Source organism: Pinus tabuliformis, chromosome 4_2 (assembly GCF_031772625.1).
Source record: "Pinus tabuliformis cultivar Carrire ecotype Pingquan chromosome 4_2, CPIR1, whole genome shotgun sequence".
Classification (NCBI taxonomy): domain Eukaryota; kingdom Viridiplantae; phylum Streptophyta; class Pinopsida; order Pinales; family Pinaceae; genus Pinus; species Pinus tabuliformis.
In genome coordinates this window covers 525,970,668-525,988,294 of record NC_142304.1, presented here as the reverse complement: position 1 = coordinate 525,988,294, position 17,627 = coordinate 525,970,668, and the positions used below count along the sequence as shown (strand labels likewise).

Here is a 17,627-nt window from a genome sequence, read left to right as displayed (position 1 = left end):
AAGGTCTATCATGGAATTACTGTCCTTCCCTTATGAAATGTTTTAAGTTCTGTAATTCTGTTGCTTTTGTCACTTACCAGCCTAAATATCACTTTTTTTTTTTGAAATGCATTTTTTGCTGAGAACGATGTTGTTGAAGATTGTACTTATTGTGTAGACTTCAAGTTACTTGGTGTTTACAGTATTCTATGAATCAGTGTTGCATTTAATGCAATAATATTCGCCAAAACCAACCTTGGTGATAATATCAGCAGTATTTATCGTAATAGTTTTCCGTTTTGAAATTATCGCAATGATTTAGATAATTATCGTGATAATTTGTAAATTATTGTTTTGTCTTTGCCAGTTTTACTTTATAACCAAATTTTTTCCTCTTTTAACCCTCATTTTGTAAAAATGATTTAGGAGATTGAGCTGTGAGGATATTGTGACTATTTTCATCAAGCAAACAAGGGGAATCTATTGTTTTCATTTCCCATGATTCATCTCATGAGATACATACCTTAGTAGTTAACGGTAGTATTAATTTCTTAAAGTAAAAAGATGAAGATGATTGGTTTACATAAATTTTTAACATTACCATTAAGTGTTTGAAGATGTTTGAGAGTGGTTCCAGCCTCATTGGATTTCATATGGAGAAAGTAGAATTTTAGATCCCATACAAAGTTCAGCAGACTTAATAGTTATTGGAATTTCATGATTGGTAGGAGTGCAACATTTCTACTGTATTTTGTGATGTATGAGGGTATGGAAGTGATTTTTGATTAAGAACACCAAGCCCTATATTACCTTGATGTTGGTGTTATTGATTGTTGAACTCCTCTGTCATGACCCTAATAAAAATGTACACTTCACTCAAGCAAAATCATTGATTAGGCATGTTAAGTTTTTTAATATTATTTTAATGCTTAAACAATGATTGTGATGAGGAGATCCCAACATAGGAAATGATTTCGATGTTATATAGCTATTTGTTGTAGCATGATTTTTTTTTGGACTCTAGAGGCCTTTTAGAGCCTCTTTGTTGATTTATTTTGATTCAAAGATGGATTGCATTTGGTGCTATTTGGTTATATGCACCCTTACTTGTTATGTACACGAGAAACTTTGCATATTTGTGTACAATAATTTGGACTCATATGTGTTGAGAAATCAAGGGCAGCTAGATTAGGGTGATTTCCATTACTTTGATAACTGCTTGTGATGTTCTTTTACTTAACTTGATGTACTTGTAATTAGCTTTTTCTTTCACTTGATTATTATTGTGTTCTTATCATCAAACAACTACCAAACTATGAAGATCAATGAGACAAGAGGACACAAAATATAGGTTGCTAGCCAAGGCCAAAACCTCTCCCTTTGAGAGGAAAACCCACAAGAATTCTTCTCTTCTTATAGAATCTCCAAATGGCGAATTCCAAGACCTAAGACCCTTGACAAAGACCCCTCCAAGACCAAGTCAACCTTTTCTTAGATTAACTTTCTTCTTCAAAGTTAACCCAAGTCAACCTGCTTCAAAATTGCATCAATTTCACAAATTCAGACCTGCAATTCCTTTACTGCAATTTCGGCCTAACTGTAGAAACCCTAGCTTGCACGTGTGGATGGAATATGGCAAGATGGGTCTCCTTCTTCCTTCACTCAATGTGCTTCTTTCTCCTTAGAATTTTAGCTTGCAAACTTGATTCCTTTTAATACAAAACTCGACTTCTTTGGGTGACTGTAATTAGTTTACAAAATCGATGCTCTAATTTCACATGTGTGAGGGGATGGAACCCAAAAATTAGATTTTAGAACTTTGATCTTTTTCTTCCTTTAGTTTCCTCTTCTTCGCTCGTCCTACTAGGTCTTCTTCTTATCCTTATGTGAATTTCTTGGTTGCTTTTCTTATGAGGTCGAGTACTTATATATAGTCTTTCTTTGGAGTTTGAACTGTCATTATGAGGCTGACTTGTCCTCTCTTGTAGGACGACTTGATCTTGGAGGGTCTTAATGATACAAATTGACTTACATAAACTCCTTTGACTTGATTCATAATGCCCAATAGGGTCTTGTTGTCGCACAAAATGTCTAGGCACCTCGACAACGACTCACATCGGGGGCTGTCATCTTGATCCCCAATCTCTCCGTTTACGCTGTCTCCTAATATTTGGCTAAGGGGGGTAGACCTGATGCAGGAGCATTCACCCAAGAGAAAATCATTGTAAACAAGTAGACATAGGGGGTCATGTATCTTTAGAGAAGTAGTTTCCTAAAGTCTCAAGTTAATGTAATATTTAGGCTTAAAGTGATTTAATTAGATAATTAGAGAAAGTTGTAAATGCTCTCAAATAAATGAGAACATGAGTGGTTAATAAAGATAAAGAGTTAAAAGTCAAATATAACTCTTTAACCAGTTTCATGATTCTAGGAGCGAGAGAGAGTTTTTAGGCATTAAATGGAGAATAGAAGTGGACATAGAGGATAGAGTACATCTAGGAGTCGGTTCAATAGATCTAGGAGTAAAACCAGGATGAGTTCCACAGAACTCACTGGCATATATGTAAGCCCACGGGCAGTGTCAAAAAAAGGAGGCCACGAATAGTTGAGGATCAGGCCTGCATGAGAGATAGAGAGTCTCATTTTGTAATCGTTTGTATATTTATAAATACAGGGGTTAGTTTCGACCCTGGATAAGTGTGTTTCAAGTGTTGAATTTATTGTGAATTGGAATTCTGCAAAAAAATTGTATGCAGGCAGAGTTGAGGCGGAACACAAAGGAGAACGATTCAGAGGAATCGTAAAAGGATCTTAGAACCCAATTGAGGAAGTAGAGTGAAGCTCTGGAGAGAAGGAGTGAAGTTAAGCCCTAGCGAGAATGAATTAAGCAACAAAAAAGTGTAAGGCAGAACCTTGAAGAAACCCGAACCACAAAGAGAAAACTGAAGAAAACGCGAAAAAACCAAGTAAAAAGAGTCGAGCGGAGAAGTAAGGGATGGACGCTTAGCAGCCGTTGGATCATTAAGATCAACGACTAGGATTAAGTCGCATCGGCGGAATCCCTTTTGAAGGCATCGGAACGGGCCTTTGAAATGGAGCGATTGCGATCATGCGGTTAAGTGTGGACCGTCAGATCAAGATTCAGATCGACGGTCCAGATGACATTAGCGATCGCATGTTGGAGAGATCAAAGGGTTGCTACAATGTTATAACGAAGGGCCGATACACCGATAGCGATAAGCGCTGATCGGCGATTGGAGGAATCAGAGGACGACAATCAGAGCGGCGGAAGAGTTAGTACGGAAGATACGGACCCGACGGACTTTATAGTGGCGGGTCTATAAGATTTGAGTTCGGGCTGATGTGCTTTGGGAGATTTTCCTTTGTATTTCCCTTATTTAGTGTGTTGCGATTAATGTATGGTCCCAGGGTTTCTAAAGGAAATCCCGATAGTTACAAGGGTTCCGATAAGTGTAATACGGCCTGCAAAAGAGCCGATAGCGATTGCGATAGAGGTACAGCCTCGGAATCTGTGCAAAAGTCGTATGGAAGGCGAAAAAGGGTATGTTTGCATAGTTTTCCTTTGTAAATGGTTTTATAAGGAAATTGCGCCGAATGAAGGTTTTTATGTGTTATATATATATTAACCAATGTTTTAAGAGTGTGGTTATATATATATGCGGCCGATGGGTTTAAAAAGGCTTAACTATAAGGTTTAGATCGGTTTTAGAGGCCCGATAAGGAATATTTGTGGAATGCTTTGATAAAAGGGTAAATGAAGGCTTGAGGATTGATTTAACTCCCGATAGGAGGTTTGGTAGGGTGATTGGTTCCAATAACAGGGAACTATGGCTGTAAAGGGTCTTAACCATGTATGGTTGGAAGAGTTGACTCCTTGAGAGTCAATTACCTGTGATAGTTGTGTTTATGCATGTTTATGCATACTGTGGGTATGTGCGGGGGTAACCCTGCATCATTAGTGGTATCAGAGCAGGTTTGTAATCAGAGTGGGTTTGTAATTAAAACCGTTGGGGTTAAACAGAACAAAGAAATTCTATGAGAAAGAATTGAGAACAGAATATGTGTTAAGGTGTTTATGCAGGCAAGAGGAAGGATTAGATTCTAATCTGATAGAAGGAAGGCACACAGAGGAGATGTGTAGCAGAACTTGCAGATGCAAGAGACAGAGGGAGTCCATTCAAAGTACAGGTGGAATGGTGAAACAAGATCATGCTGAGATCTTGAAAGTGAGGTAATATGTTCTATTTTAAATTGAGAATGTGTTTTTTACACTAATGCACAAGTGACAGCAAGAGAAGCTGTGAGAGGAGAACCAGATGTGTTCTTGAAGACAAAGTAAGGAAAACACTCTGAAGGAAAGTGGTAATGAACTTGAAGAATCCAAAAAGAGATTGGACAGAGAGGACAGCGGAAGTGTTCTCAAGAGAGAGTGAGAGATTGCAGAAGCCTAGAAGGAGCAAAGGTGTTGCTCAAGAGGAGGTTCCAAACAGAGGACCGTGCTTACCAAAAGACTGAGTGAGGAGAGCTTAGTGAGGTAAGATTGCAGCAAGGAGGACTAGCTGTTGCAGAGGCTTGTTGCAGATGAGTGAGGAGCTCATGAAGAAAGAGGAGAAGAAGATGACTACTGATAGTCATAGCAGAGGTTTAGAGAGAAGCCACAGCAGAAGAAAGATGAAGAAAGAGAATGCCAAGACAAATGGCAAGAGGATGAGTCAAGAAGAAATTGACCAGGAGATTGCAGAGTTAAAAGAACAACTCGATGCATTAAGGAGGATACTAGAGGAAAGCCAGAGACAAGGTTGGGTATTAAGGAAGAAGCCAATGGAGTGGCATGAGATGCAGAGAAGGCTACAACAAAAGCAAGTAAAGTGGCTGAGGGGAAAACTCAAGGAAGTTGAGTTGGAAATGGAAGAGTCCATTTGTGAACCAGAACAGGGAGAAATTCTGGGAGAAACTGAAGATGAAGACTTGAAGACTGAAACTTCAAGTGAGGCCAAAAGGTCTGATGGTTTTAAATCTGAAAATTTGCTGATATTGTCATAAAAGAGAAATAAGACAAGCAGAATCTAAATTCTGTTCTGGAAGAAGATGAGATAGATAGGTCTCATATACAGTTGGGGGAAGATATCAAGCAACAAAGTGAAGGGCTTGAGGAGATTGAAGAGGAGACAATCGAAGAATTTTTGAATCATATGAAGAACTTGGAACAACAAAGAGATATGATGACTGAAGCATCCAGTGAGACCAAAGGGTCTTATGTTTCTAAAACCGATAGTTTGTGTATGATGGCAGGTATTGCAGGAGAAAAGCAGCCTTTTGAAGATATCTTCAAAGTAGACGAAAATTTAGAAGTAAAAGGTGACAAAGAAAACTTCTCAGAAGAAGAAGAATTTGATTGCATACAGAAGAAAAAGTCTATGGATGAGTCTAAAGAAGTTGTCATAGAGATGAAGAATCAGGATCTTATTTTGATGAAGAATGAAGGGATACTGTCTTAGAAAGGTAATCAAATGAGTTTGATTAATGTTATTGATGAAAAACAAATACAAGAGAATGTTAATGCAGATGGTGAGACAAGGATAGCTCTTGGAGGAGGTAAACAACAAGAGATTAAAGGCAAACTTGAAGAAGAGACTATGTTAGCTGAAAACATAGTAAAGGATCATCAATTCACCATGATGATAGGCACAATGGAAATAGCCATGGAAGCTGTTGAGACAGTCAGTAAGGAAGAAGGACATCTACTGAAAGATGTTAAGAAGGAAGAAGTCTATGCAAAAGACTTAGCAAAGGGAGAAAGAACACTAATAAAGGAGTGTTTTGTAGAGGATGAGCAATCTGTTGAAGCTGTCAGAAATATGAAGAAGTATCTTTTAGAAGATAAAAACTCTAAAGTAAAGGAGGATGAAGAATGTCTCTTAAATGAGAGAAGTAGTGAATTATTGCAGCAAAAAGAACTTAATAATGCCTTGATATTTGAAACTGTGACAACACAGGAAGAATTTCTTGTGGAAGAAGGAGATGAAGTTCAGTCTGAAGAGCTGATATGTGAAGCAACAATTGAGACTGTTGAACCTTATGATTTCCAAACTAATAATTTGTGTATAAATGCAGGAAACATAAGTGATGATGAAATACTTATGAAGTGTCACAAAGAGATTGCATTGCTGGAATATTTGCTGAGAAATTCAGAGTATGACAGTGTGATTACAAAGGAAGGAGTTCACTATGGTGAACAAGAGAAGGAAGACATCATTAGGATAGATGGTGTGGAAGAGAGACTAATGGACAGTCTCATGAGTTCTTTTGAGAATTCAAAACAACATACTGATGTGCTGACAGAGGGGAAAGAAATAGAGCAGCAAACTGAATTGTTGTCAAAGGAAGATAAGGCACAAAAGCCTTATGTTTTTTATTTTAACAAGTGTTTTGTGAATGCAGGTTTAGTTGCAGATGCTAGAGGAGATTTGGCACAGATGAACAGCCAAATAAAGATGAGAGAAGAAGATTCTGTGGAAGAATTCAATCCATGGAACAAAGATGTTAAATTGCTGGAGAGAGTGCTGGACAGTCATGATTCAATCATGAAAGAGGGTAAGGATGATAGGGAGGCAGCCAACATAGGAGTCACAACAAAAGTCAGCATAAGAGTCAACATAGAAGTCAACATAGCAAGAATAATAGAACAAGAAGAAGAACAACAGATTGAAGAACTAGTGGACAGCAGCAACAACCTGAAGCAAAGAGAAAGAGGAAGAAGTAAGAAGCAGAATATGGACCAGTCCAAAGATGTACTGGAAACAAAGATTGAAGAAATGTGGCAGCTGATGATGAAGCAGTCCAAATGGAAGAAAATGGCAGCAACAGGAAGAAAGATCAATCAGAACTTGAACCTGATTGACAAAGAGAAGAAAATGGAGCAAAAGACAACAGAAGTGTAGCAGCAGCAAAGGAACAAGACATTTGGGCAGTTACAAAACAAAGTATGGGATCCAGGAAGACAAAGATCAGAAGACACATGATCAGGAGATCATGAATATTTTCTACTTTGGGAGTCTGATGCAGGAGCATTCACCCAAGAGAAAATCATTGTAAATAAGTAGACATAGGGGGTCATGTATCTTTAGAGAAGTAGTTTCCTAAAGTCTCAAGTTAATGTAATATTTAGGCTTAAAGTGATTTAATTAGATAATTAGAGGAAGTTGTAAATGCTCTCAAATAAATGAGAACATGAGTGGTTAATAAAGATAAAGAGTTAAAAGTCAAATATAACTCTTTAAGCAGTTTCATGATTCTAGGAGCGAGAGAGTTTTTAGGCATTAAATGGAGAATAGAAGTGGACATAGAGGATAGAGTATATCTAGGAGTCGGTTCAATAGATCTAGGAGTAAAACCCGGATGAGTTCCACAAGATTCACTGGCATATATGTAAGCCCACGGGCAATGTCAAAAAAGGGAGGCCATGAATAGTTGAGGATCAGGCCTGCATGAGAGACAGAGAGCCTCATTCTGTAATCGTTTGTATATTTATAAATATAGGGGTTAGTTTCAACCCTGGATAAGTGTGTGTTGATTGTTGAATTTATTGTGAATTGGAATTCTGCAAAAAAATTGTATGCAGGCAGATTCGAGGCGAAACAAAGAGAGGAGAACAATTCAGAGTAATCGTAAAAGATCTTAGAACCCAATTGAGGAAGCAGAGTGAAGCTCTGGAGAGGAGGAGTGAAGTTAAGCCCTAGCGAGAATGAATTAAGCAGCAACAGAGTGTAAGGCAGAACCTTGAGGAAACCTGAACCATAAAGAGAAAACTGAAGAAAACGCAAAAAAACCAAGTGAAAGGAGTAGAGCGGAGAAGTAATCCCTTTTGAAGACGTTGGAACGGGCCTTTTAAATGGAGCGATCATGATCATGCGATTAAGTGTGGACCATCGCATCAAGATTCAGATCGATGGTCCAGATGAGATCGACGATCGCATGTCAGAGAGATCAAAGGGTTGGCTATAGTGTTATAATGAAGGGCCGATACACCAATAGCGATAAGCACTGATCGGCGATCAGAGGAATCGGAGGACGGAAATCGGAGCGGCAGAAGAGTTAGTACGGAAGATACGGACCCGACAGACTTTATAGTGGCGGGTCTATAAGATTTGAGTTCCGGCTGATGTGTTTTGGGAGATTTTCCTTTGTATTTCCCTTGTTCGGTGTGTTGCGATTAATGTATGGTCCCGGGGTTTCTAAAGGAAATCTGATAGTTATAAGGGTTCTGATAAGTGTAATATGGCCTGCAAAAGAGCCAATAGTGATTGCGATAGAGGTACAGCCTCAGAATCTATGCAGAAGTCGTACGGAAGGCGGAAAAAGGGTATGTTTGCATAGTTTTCCTTTGTAAACGGTTTTATAAGGAAATTGCGCCGAATGAAGGTTTTTATGTGTTATATATATATTAACCAATGTTTTAAGAGGGTGGTTATATATATATGCGGCTGATGGGTTTAAAAAGGCTTAACTAAGGTTTAGATGGGTTTTAGAGGCCCGATAAGGAAGATTTGTGGAATGCTTTGATAAAAGGGTAAATGAAGGCTTGAGGATTGATTTAACTCCCGATAGGAGGTTTAGGCGAGGTGATTGGTTCCAATAACAAAGAACTGTGGCTGTAAAGGGCCTTAACCATGTATGGTTGGAAGAGTTGACTCCTTGAGAGTTAATTACCTGGGACAGTGTTTATGCATACTGTGGGTATGTGCTGGGGTAACCCTGCATCAAGACCCTATGGAAATGGAATGAAGGAGAACTAGTTGGGAACCAACCAGTTTGGTAGACACAATGAAGCGACCAAGTACTTGTTTTATATTTAGCAAAACTTATAGGATTTGATTAGATTTAAGCAATTAATACCAGTGCCTTACGGAGTCAACTATCTTGCTAGGAAATTTAGGACCAAGTAATTGATTTGCAACTGCTACTTGGATGAATGACTATCTTATATGAAATTCAAATCTTAAAGCTAATGTGAGATGCAAGAATCTTGGTTAATTTTAGTTAAATGCCTATTTAAGTTTTAACCCTTCGATCTTTTCTATATCGAGCTTGATTTCGTAGTAATTGGTAGAGAGGAGATAAGGTGAAGCACACTAAGGTGTGATTGACGATACCTCTCCTGAAAATCTAACATACTTGGTGCCTCTGGTGCTGCAGAGAGCCGTGGCTCTCACGACTGCAAAGTCACTGTTTTAAGTACTATTAAAAACAGACTTCTCAAGTAAAGATGGTTGGGTACCTATCTCTCTATCGACCAAGCTTATGCTTGGAAGTAAATTTTAATTATATAGAACTAACTTAATATGAAAATGCACGAGATGATTAGAAGATGAGATGAAGTTAGATTCAAGGATTAAAAGCGCTTATGCTATGATCTTCTTCAGAGTTATATATCAAAGCCCTTAATCGCCAAAATAAATGTTCACTTTACTACACTAAAAGATAAACTTCTCAACAATATCACAATATAATGCCCAATTAAATCACAAGCTTATCACTTCAATCTAATTTCTTTCCGATGCAATTATAACTCAAAGAACTTTACAATTCTTTAATATCAATGCCAATAGATGCTAAAAAATACTCTGTTTAAGAAACGAAAGATATGCAATTTACCACAGTTCCATGAAAGAGCACTTAAAAATTACTTGAAGAATTCTCAAAAGCTTAATAGGCAATAATATTCAATAATTCAAGTAATTAAATCACACTTAGAATCACTTTAACAACGATCAATCTCAATAGATACGTTCAAAATCCTTAGCATGCAAAAATACTTTAAGCAATTAAATCTCAAAAATTAATTACCATGAAGAACCATGAAATTCAAATGCGAGACCCTTCAAATAATTCCGGAATTAAAATGATTTTTCTTAAGTGATCCCAATCCAGAAAAATTTATTGTTTTCCATAGTCAACTTTAGAGATGATTAAAAACATATTTAAATGTGTTTTGACTATAGAGAAATTTATTTATTTTTTTACCCCTCAAAAGATTTCAGTCTTAAGATTTTAAAAAAAAAATCCCAAACCCTTAACACAAAAAAAACCCAAAAAAGGAACTCTACGTTAAAAATTTAATTATTCCTTCAGCAAATTTAATGTGCTAAGTTTTATGAATGATGATTAAACTTTTAATGTGGCCAATAATAAAAAAAATAAAAAAGGCTTAATTAAAATTTTCATGGGCTAAAGGCCACATAGAAATTTTAACTCGAAATAAAAAAAATAAAAATTTAAAGCCACGACAAAAAAAAAAATCAAATGTCGAAAAAAAATCATCATCAAACTTTAAAAATAAAGCCACGACCAAAAATTTAAAATCAAATGGAAATCATTTGTTTTTTAAATTTTTCTTTGTTTTTTAGAAAATAAAAAACAAAAGAAAATAAAAAAAATGAAAGGCAAGCGCATTAAAAAAATCGATTTTTTGTGTAGTGAAAAATCTAAACCTAATGAAATTAAAACAAAGGATAAAATAAAAAAAGGAAATCGTGAGAAAAGTTTTGTATGCAGGTCGATGGCGAGGAGGAGGAGGGAGCAACGAGGAAGCTTGGGCAGCGACTTGGAGAAAGAGAAGACGCAGGAATGGAGATACTGGTAGAGCGAGGAAGACAAGGATGAGGGAAAACGGGCAATCAACAGGGAGTAAGAAGATATGGGACGCGAGAAGGGAAAGGAGCTCGGAAAGAAGAGGGATGGTAGTGAGGAAAGGAGGGCCGTGAATAAGGAGAAGAAACAAGGAAACATGAGAGAATAAGGGAGACGAGGATGCAGGAGGAGGAAGAACGCAGGTCAAGGGAGAGTTGCGAGAAAGAGGTAGCTGCCATCTGAGGAAAAGAAAATCGCAGAGAGGGAAAGAAAGGAAAAAACACAGGGAAGAGGCAACATAAAAATGAGGGCAAAGGGATAAACAAGGAGAAAAACACAGCAGTAGAAGGAAAAGAAAAAATAGAATTTTCCCAGAGAGAGAAGAAAAACGCAGTAGAAAATGGTAGCCCAAGAATCCCATAAATTTATTTATTTATTTTTGCCAAGAATTTTAAATTTTAAGCCAACATATTTATGCTTTAAAGTTTGCTCTCAGAAAAACTTCAGTTCTGAATTTGAAACTCTCAAACTGAAAATAATTTTGAATAATGTCCCTACAAAATGGTATCAAGGCCAGATTTTGCCCTCCAGGGTCTAGATTTGGCTTCAAATTAAATTTCTCTTTCAAATCTGCACCTGCAAAAACGAAAACAAAAATACCTAGAACTCAGATATACAAAAATAAATAAAACCCCAGAAACCCAAGTTAGAAATATTTCAGATCTAAAAAATTTACAGATCTATGCAAAAATGTTGTAGATCTATCAGATCTGAGGAGTACGAGTCCAACTTCGCTCCCAGGTCTGATAATCTAAGGCTCTTACTAGCCAGATCTATAATTTTTGCACAAAATATTTAAAAGGTTTTAAAATTTTAGAGAGGTACTAGCCCAAAAACATCGTGCAGAAAAAATAATTTATTGTTAGATAAATCCTGGAGCTTATATGAGGTAGGCTCTTCAAAAAATATATGCTGAGAGTTGGCTGGTCCAACTGAGGACTATCCTGAAACGCTCAACGAAAACCTGATAGATCTCTTGTAAAGACTAGATCATCCATCAAACTAAGTAGAGAAATAGATAACAATGAAATTCTGAAGAAATAGAGGTACCTGCTACTTCGATCAAAATTAAAAATGTTACCCCAGATCCAACAAATTGAATAAGATATCTGTATTCAGATTATTCTAAGAGAGCTATTGATTGATACTTTTCACATAATATTAAGCAAAAATTAAAACAATGTTTCCATAGATTCATAAAGAGGACCATTACCGCAAGGTGAAACCCCAAAGACTTTTGCATTAATTCAAAAAAGTATACAAGAGAGCTTGAGAGCTTAGTACACGATTCAAATATTGGATTAAAAACAGACTGACACCGACCTCTAATTTATAGGTAAAATCTCCAATGGCTAGTTGGCTTGATCCCTGTCAAATTAATCTCGACCGTCCATAAAGATTTACTTAATCTTTAATCATCACCGTCGAAATTATTTAATTTTTGAGGAAAAATCAAAATTTTCATTTAATAGATTTTTAATTAACTCAAAATTAATTATTGAGTTAATTTCCTAAAAAATTTGACTTTGACTTAACCACCAAGGCCCAAAGGTTCAAAATTTATTGATTTCTTCAATATTCCCGGGGACCTCCAAAAATTAACTTTGTTAAAACCCACGAATTTCACCATTGGAGAATTTAATTTTACCTAAGACACAAAATTAATTAAATTTCTGGCTTAGGGTTTTAATTTAATTTTGCCATAAAATTTAAATAATTGACTTATGAGGGGATTAATTATTTTTTCAACCCTCTAATACTTAGCCATGGTGTCTAATTACGAGGGACCATGCACTAAATCACAATTTTCCATTTTAATATATGGAGGGGGAAAATCCGCTTGTTATAACCCTAAAAAAAATACCCATTTTTGCGACAGAAAATATAATCAAGTAGACCAAGTGATCTATAATAAAATAATCTAGCCAATTAGCTAGGATTATTCCCAAATTACTTTCACAAGGACTCGATAAAAAACACTAGGACTCACTTAATATCTTGATAACAAAATGCACCCTAGCACCATGCAGAATGGGTTTACATTTTTAACAAACTGCCTACTGATGATGAAATTTGAAAAGGCACGAACACTCAAACATGATAGATCCCTTTTGCGAAAAAATGGGTGTACTGCTATGGGGTCGTTGACACAAAGTGGTCAACAAGTTTTTTACATATTACAATGACTCTTTGACATCTTTAACTCTATGACATAGCCCTATAAGCACGCAACGGGTGCTTGACATAATAACAAAATGACCTAGAGCATGAAACCGATGCTCAAAATAATAATAATAAATTTTCTTTTTCTCTTTTATTAGATACAAAAGTCAAGATCACATAAGACATTATGAAGACCGAACCTAGTTACAATTTTCAACACTCCCTCTTAACTAGTGAGGTATTCATAATACATACATGGTACATGGACATTCTCATGTTGAAGAATTCTCACAAGGAGAGTCGGATTTGTAAGCCATCTCAGTGCATCTCATCATTTCAACCAACATTGTCATATAGCAAGGTCTTGACTAACAACTCTATCTCTCCACAAAATTAGAGCACAAAATTCTGGGGGGACAAATGATTTATAAACACCTTTATCATTATCTCTCAAGGCACATAACCCATCTAGATGCTCAAGGTATGTCCTTCTAAGACCATTCCGATCTTGGATTTACACATCCTTATGGAAGTTCCTCTTTGACTACTCTTGCCTATTGGATGCCCTACCTCATCCTCAAAGAGTATCGAAATTCAGATGCTTACCCAATCCTCCATTCTTTCTTCATGACATGAAGACAAGAATGATGTTTCTATCACTCCCTCTCAACTATGGAGGATCTCATTCCTATAAAAGGAGTACACCCAAGCTCCCTCTTAACTAGGGACTTGTTTCCAACAACTATCTGCTCTTCGGTGGAGATCATGGTATTATCAACTGCTTGTAGGGCTCCTGCTTTTTGCATCATTGTGGATGAACTTTGACTTCTCTATCATGGAGCTTTCATCTCCCGTTACTTCTTCGTAGGGCTTCGACCATCTTCTACATCACTTCCCTTTAACGAAACATAATGTTGAACCAATAGTCATGTCATCTTTTTCTTCTTCGGGAAGTGACCTTCTTCGTCATCATCTGGCTATCCTTCATACTGCTATCTCTTCCAGGTCATGTTCCTTCCAGGATTTTCCATCAAGTCTATATGTACTAGTTGTAGATGAATTTCTACAATTCTCTTCAGGTAGCCTTGTTCCAACCCAACTAGATGCTTGCTTTCAAAAATAAAAAAAATGAACTTAAAAAATGTAGTTACCTCTTTATGATGGCCTTTCGTCATAATATCATCTTTTGCAACATCAACATCCTGCATATTATACAAATCCATCTCCAAGACATTTACTACCAAGGTCCTCCTTCTTTTTCATACATATTAGGGTCTACATACCTTCTCCATGGAGATGTCATAGCTAATCTTTCTAACTGTCATCAGATGTTGATTACTCATCTCAAGTGGCTATAGGTACTTCTTTATGAACTCTTCTTCCATCTTCTTCACGTATTGCCTTTTAAGGATTTCTATACATACTCCTTTTGCATAGGAACTATTGTTGTGCACTACCTCATATTGATTATGAGGTCATCTTTATATTGATTCTATCTTGTCATCATGTAGAAGAGTTCAAAGCATATGACATTCATGCCTTCATGTATCATACATAAGGAAGAGTCCCTTCTTCTTTTCTCATGCTCATGGTATAGAGCATTCTAATCATTCTATCTGCAACTATGTACTGACATGATTTTATCCGTCTAGGATTACCAAATATATGCATATCTCTTCCTTGATGTGATCATTTAAGCTTCCATTAGCAGCTTCACTTTCCTTGCTTGAAGATGAAATTGCTTCAACCAACTTGACATGCTGCACTTCTCTGTCACCATAACTTCATCCTTCTAAATTGTGGATCCCCCATTAGGTGGAATGTGATGCTTCTTTAAATAGTGATGAACCCCTTTAACAAGGATTCCAATGGAGGATCTTGATGTTGATTTTTGGTAGCATCGGATGTGCTCTAGTCTTGAAATTTGGAGGAGAGGCTAAGGCACATGAGATCTCCAAGACCCAAAAATCGTTTTGAGAAATTCCACCTGGATGAGGAGTTATTAAAATAATTAATATTTTTAATGGGTTCCTAAGTTTAAACTTAGGAAAATAAAAATATTAATGGGTATTAATAAAGATAAGTGTGAGAAGCTTCTAAGAGACGAGGATCAAGTCTGTATTAATCTTAGCTATTGATTAGAGACTTAATCTCGACCGTTGATTTGTCAACATGAAAATTTTAAGAGAAGACTTGAGGATCATTTGGAGACACACTCACAGATACTCAATATCTCAAGGAAAATCGATTCTCAAGTAGAGGAGATCGATTTCAGAGGGAGAGTTGGAGGGTGGAGGAAGAGGAGGGCATCAACAACAGGTAGTGACAAAGGAGGAGGTGATACGGGGACAATGGGAGACAACGCAAAGAGAGACGCAGAGCCTATGTAGGCTGACACAAAGCCACTTAGAGCTACGCTGGGCCACGTAGAGTGATGCAGGGGTGACATAGAAGTGGGAGTAGGGTCTCCAAAGCGTTAGAAGGTCTCAAAGGGAAAGTCTCAGGTGTTTTCTTTCAGTTTCTCTGTAAAATCATTCCTTGTAAAAGCAATTGTTGCTGAAGATTAATAAAGCCTTCATCTGCTGCCTCGGTTTTCCCACATTGGGTTTTTTCGGGGACAATTGTCCAAAAATAACTGTGTTGATGTGATTGGTACTTGTGCATGTATTTTTTCTCTGAGTAATTGTGTGATAACTGCAATAGAATTTATTTTAATATTTGTTGAAGGGATTTCGTAAATAACTTATTGTGAATAATAAGTAGGTGAAATAAATCAATTGCTGCAGTAGTAGAATTTTAGTTTAGAAATTTTCGCATGGTATCAAAGGAGAGATCCGACAACAGGAGAGGAAAATTGATTATGGGTCAAGAGCATGATGCTGAGGCATCCACTCAAGGGGACTCGTGCAGATTTCCAGAAGAATGCACAAGGGACATAAATTACGATTATTCAATGTTAGCTTCCAGATTAGAAGAAGAAGTTGCTTGCTTAGCAAGCTCTGCCTCCTTGGAGGTTTGGTATATAGACAGTGGAGCTTCCTGGCATATGACAGGAATCCGATAATGTTTTTCAGATTATTAGGAAGAAAGAATGAATTTTCAGATCACCATGGGAAATAAGGCAAAGTGTACTCTAGTAGGGAGAGGTACTATAGTTTTTCAAACCAAAGTAGGAGAGCGGCTTCAAGCAACCAATGTGCTGCATGTGCCAACATTGGGGATGAACTTACTTTTCGTATCTCAACTTCAGAACAAGGGCTATGATATTTTCTTCATTAAGGGGAAAGTATATGTCAAACAGCCAAGTTGGAAAAAGAAGGCCCAGATTGGAATCAGAAGTAACAGGTTGTAGCTCAAATCACCAATGGCACTGATATGCAATAATGGAGACAAAGATTTGAATGAACTATGGCACAGGAGGATGGGACACTTACACCATGGGGCTCCGAGAATTCTCAGGAAAACAGTATCAGGAGTTCCAGAACTAAGTACTGAATGAGATGATGTATGCAGAGGGCGCACTCTGGGCAAGTATACCAAAGTAGCGTTTTCCAGAAGTAACAATAGGGCTAAGAGTGTGCTAGGATTGATACACTCAGACATCTGCAACCGATGTCCACAAAAGCTCTTAGTGGTGCCGAATACTTCGTCACCTTCATCGATGACCATTCCAGGAAGACTTGGATCTGCTTTCTGAAAACCAATGATGAGGTTTTCGGTTGATTCAAAGAGTTCAAGGCTCTAGTGGAGAATCTGACGGGAAATAAGATAAAAGTGTTGCGCTCAAACAATGGTGGAGAGTATGTTGACAAGGACTTCATCGATTTTTGCGTTAAGGAAGGCATATGAAGAGAGTGGACAACTCCCTACAATCCAGAGCAGAATGGAGTAGTAGAAAGGAAAAATAGGACTATTGTGGAAGCAGCTAGGGCAATGCTGTATGATCAGGATATGCCCAAATTCCTGTGGGCAGAAGCATGCAACACGATAGTTTATGTCCAAAACAGGACTCCTCACAGGGCATTGGGCAAAATCACTCCGGAGAAGGTCTTCACCAGGAAGACACCTGAAGTCAGTCATTTCAAGATATTTGGGAGTTTAGCGTATTGCCGTATACAAGAAGAGAAGAGAAAGAAATTACATCAAACTGCTGAGAAAGGATATCTTGTGGGATATAGCGAGAATGATAAGGCATATAGAGTTTATCTTCTAGGGAGTAGGAAGGTAGTAGTTCGGCGGGATGTAAAGTTCATGGAGGATAGAGCTTTCAGGAAATATCGAGAAATGCCTTCCGAGGAGCAGTCGAAAGGCGAGTCATTGGTCCAACCACTTGAACCAGCGAAAACTAGTATCGGAAATTTTCTTGAAGACAAAGCTTCAGAACAAGAGGAATCTCAGGAAGAGGAAGAGCTGATAGATGTGCCTACTAACAGTGGAAGAACGAGCCGGGAACCCCGACAGATTCTACACGATGCAGAAGCCTTCATTGGTGCACCCAGGAATAGTAAAAGGGAGCAAAGACAACCAGACAGATACTAGGCCTTAGTAGCTTAGGTTGGGGAACCTTCTAGTTTTCAGGAGGTTGTTCAACATCAAGTATGGGTGGATGCTATGGTGGAGGAATACAACTCTATAATGGTCAATGATGTCTGGGAAGTGGTACTTAGGCCTCAGGACAGATCAGTGGTAGGTTTGAGATGGATCTACAAGGTCAAATATGCCGCAGACGACAGTGTGGAGAAATACAAAACCAAGTTTGTGGCTAAGGGGTATGC

The 17,627-nt window shown here is 37.5% G+C and overlaps 1 protein-coding gene across 1 annotated transcript in view; it reads left to right on the top strand.

The window, feature by feature from the left end:
* Positions 1–17,627, top strand: part of LOC149170321 (THO complex subunit 3-like) — a 209,616-nt gene that overhangs the window by 15,039 nt on the left and 176,950 nt on the right. The gene's annotated exons all lie outside the window — the stretch shown is intronic.